Raw genomic sequence first — 4045 nt, forward strand, 5'->3', positions numbered from 1 at the left:
ACCCATTTGGACTTCATGCCAAACATCCGGTCAGCCCGTTGACCCACTTGGACTTCTCACCAAGCGTCCGGACAGCCCGTCAACCCGCTTGGACTTCGTGTCAGACATCCGGTCACCCCGTCGACCTGTCTGGACTTAGCCTGTACACTCGATCAGAGTATTAGACAACGACAAACCTAACTTAACCTGATTTGTCATTCATCAAAACCTGAGTTAGATCGTTAGTGCTAACCGCACCAACATCTTCCTCGTTGTAACCAAGTAAACCACAACCTCTTCGTTCTTAATCAATTTTCTTCATTCCTTTATATGAAACTATTAGTGTTAATTAAGTTATAAGTCGAGAAAGGTTTTTCGTTTTTCATTGTAGGTTTATTCACCCCCTTTAGTCGGCCACCACTTGTCCTAACAACCTAGGTTCCTTTGCTTGTGTAATAGCTCAGGTGCTTTCGTAGTAAACAGGTAATGCTTTAACAGCGGACGGAACTGTTGGGATGTATACTATAAGCCTAGCTTTTGTATGAACATCTGTTTTGAAATATTTTGAAATGAGAATCACTTTGGTTAAATGTTTATATTTTATATTTATATATATGTCAATGCAGTTATTCATTTAATTTATATTATAGATAACATGGTGTATGATGTCACACAGAAGATCATGTTATCAGTTCCTTATAAATTATAAATAGTAGCTCACAACCAAGATGGATTGGGACAAACCATTGGAACGGTTGTAGTGTAATTTGGTATTAGTCTGTCTTGACTATAAAATTACACTAGTACACTATGTGTGTATTGAGCAGGACCGTTTGACGTTGTTTGATTTGTACTAACTACATAAAAGAACAGAACCTCTGTTATTATGGATGTGCACCCTCTTAATCCCTATATAATAACAAGCACGTATACTTAGTATTTATTTCTTTAACTTATCAATGAGTGTGATTTATTCGTTAAATTAATAGGCCCGATGAGTTGGAAAATAGTACTGTTTATATGGTGTGTTGTTGATTATAGAAGGAATCTGTGTCCTAATTATTTAGGCTGATGATGTCCCCTTGAAGAGCTCATAAGGATTATCATGTAAACCCTACAAGTGGACTTAGTCCGGCATGATAATAAAGTTGAGTGGTACTACTCTTGGACTCAGATGTTAATTAATTGAGTTGTCAGTAACTCATTTAATTAACGGGCATACGATATCTTAAACACAGGGAGATTAATGCATTCATGATAAGAAAGAGTCCATATTGTAATATGAGATTGGTGCGGTAGTTCAATAATAATCTTTTAGTGGTATGAGTTATTATTGATGGACTTGAGTTGAGTGTTCGGGCCGAACACAGGAAGCCCAAGCCCATCAGGAGGCCTAAACCAATTCCTCCTCTAGGTCCCTGTTGTAGCCTCTATATAAAGCTTTGCATCCACCCATCCACAACTTAGTTTGGTTTGGTTTTTCTCTACCTTCCTAGGGTCGGCGGCAAGGGCTATAAAAAGGAGTAGGTGGTGCCCCCTAAAACCTAATTTTCCCACAAGCCTCCTCCACCTTACTTAGGTCGGCACCCCCTCCTCATTGCCAAGGGCCAGCACCCCCTCCTCATTGCCAAGGTCCGGTGCCCCCTCCTCCTTGCTAGGGCTGGCACCCCTCCTTGCTAGGGCCGGTGCCCCTCCTTGCTAGGCGCTCACTTGGCTACCAGGATTCATAAACTCTAGTACTTAAGCCTGGAGGTCTAGAGTTCGAATCCTGGGGGAGGCAAAAATCCACTGGCCAGGGGTGGAAAGTCCTAGTGAGTAACGGCACGACCGAGGGTCGTCGGTCGACGACATTAGAGGTCGCCAAATGGGCCGACGACATAAGGGGCCGCCAGTGGGGCACCGCAAGGGCTGCCCAAGAGGCCAAAGGGCCGGGTCATTACATACATCTATATATAATCTTTTTTAATGAGTTGGATTAAAAGTCCAAATCCAACTCATTATCTCTTAACCAAAAATTAGCCCATTAACCCGTTGGGTTGGTTCACAACTAAAGCTAGTTGGTTTATGACTAATTCATGATTAAACTAAATATGGTTAAACTCTACCATAAGAGCTGTAGTCCATCCGCGCTTCCATCATAACAAATATTTTCATATTTGTCTTATGTATGGTTCAACAAATATTTATCTCTTGATTTAAGAATCATATTCTTTAACTTGTTTTATGTCTTTTAGAGACTCGTTAGTGCGTATGACTGATGTAGCTAATTTCGCATGTCACTAGGCTTTTTAAATTAATAAATACCAGAAACCATTAAAACTCAAGAAAAGAAATGTAGTAAGGAGTCCCAAGTCATATTTTTCTCCAGGGATAACTATTACATGTGTGTGAATTCTAGATCCTAATTATTCTTTTGGATTTTCTAAATGAATTAGGTATATCCGTGGCTCAGTCAAATCAGTATTCAATTACCTAGACATTCATTTTCATTCTTTTCCTGATAAGAAGTTACCTAAACACTTATCTTCTGAATTTTGAGCTTATCAATTCAGATTATCATCCAATTCAGAAATGAAATCAGATTAATTCTCGTGTAGACATTGAAACTAACTCATCCTCCAACTTTAGAGCTGCTATGCAAAATTCAACACCTAATTGTCCATTTAAATTTAGCAATCAAGCAAAAAGTATTAGTTTCAAGATTTAGATGGCAATTTCAGATACAACAAATCTCTAAAGTTTAGATAGAAATTCACAATATAGATTACAGGTCCAATCTAGCTCTTCATTGCAGTCAACACTCTAATCACAACAAATCAATTACATAGAACAGGGGGTTGCTAAATTCAACAACTGAAACTAAGCAAATTTACAGTAAAAAAAATAGCAAATTCAAAACAAAAAGAACATTGCAAACTAAGCTAATCAGATCATCAGATCTGAGCACAAGAAATGGGAATCAAAGTAAATAGAAACAAAACACGTTCCATAATCTATACCTGAGATCCAGTCCACTCACTCTGCCATGACATAGAAATGCTCCTGGGTACCTCCCTTCAAGCATCCAACAAGGAATGTCCAAGCTCCCAGCTATTATCAAATGATGCTCATAGCTCCTGGGTACCTCCCTTCAAGCTTGTAAACAGCTAGCTAAAATCTTATTGCTCAAAGAACAGAGGTTGAATTCTGGGAATCGCTTAACCCAATTAATTGATCAAATCGATCTACGTTTCGCTATAAAATGAAGGTTGGAATGGAATCAGAAACTCCTGGGTACCTCCCTTCAAGCTCCATTGAATGGTGAAAATTACAGATCGGGAAACCACACTTGATCTGGATTACAACAGTGAAATAGAAATCCAAATTAATGGGCTGGGAAACCTCCCTCTACCACTCTCTGTCCTCAGATGATGAACATTGCAGCTTAGAGATCACCGTCGGTGGAGAGGACTTACTCTCGGATCTGGAATGGGGGCAGGAGCAACGGGTGTTACTCAGGAGGAAGAAGATGCTACAGTAACAAAAATCATGAGAAGAGAATAACGCCCGAGCCCCTATCATTGTTGCTTCTCACACCTTTTAAATCAACTCCCAATCTGATCGGATGGTCTAGAATTCTTCCATCTTGATCAACGGTTTAAACATCTCAGATTTGGATAAAAAAAACTCTGGATCTTCATCAATGATTGTGATCTACTTTTACTTGGCTCAGATGGAGTAGTTCTTCGATGTATAGCTCATATATCTCTTGATCTTGGATGGGCAGTCCAAACTGCTCCAAAGCTTGATTGTCTTGTTTAAACTCCAATACGAGCACAAATTTGGTTCGAATTAATCTGAGTCCAAGATCCTTTGAGCCTACAAAATAACAATCAAATATTAGCATCAAATAACACAGTAATAAGATAATTTGTAATTAAGTCCAAGAATAAATGAAATACTTGAAATGTGATGTAAATATGAGTTTTATCTATGAACAAAATATTAAATCATGGATGTATGAATCAATAGTGTAGCAAAATCATAGTTATCAAATCCCTCACACTTAGTTTTGAACGTCCCGTGC

This window comes from Zingiber officinale, chromosome 2A, assembly GCF_018446385.1.
Source record: "Zingiber officinale cultivar Zhangliang chromosome 2A, Zo_v1.1, whole genome shotgun sequence".
Taxonomy (NCBI): Eukaryota; Viridiplantae; Streptophyta; class Magnoliopsida; order Zingiberales; family Zingiberaceae; genus Zingiber; species Zingiber officinale.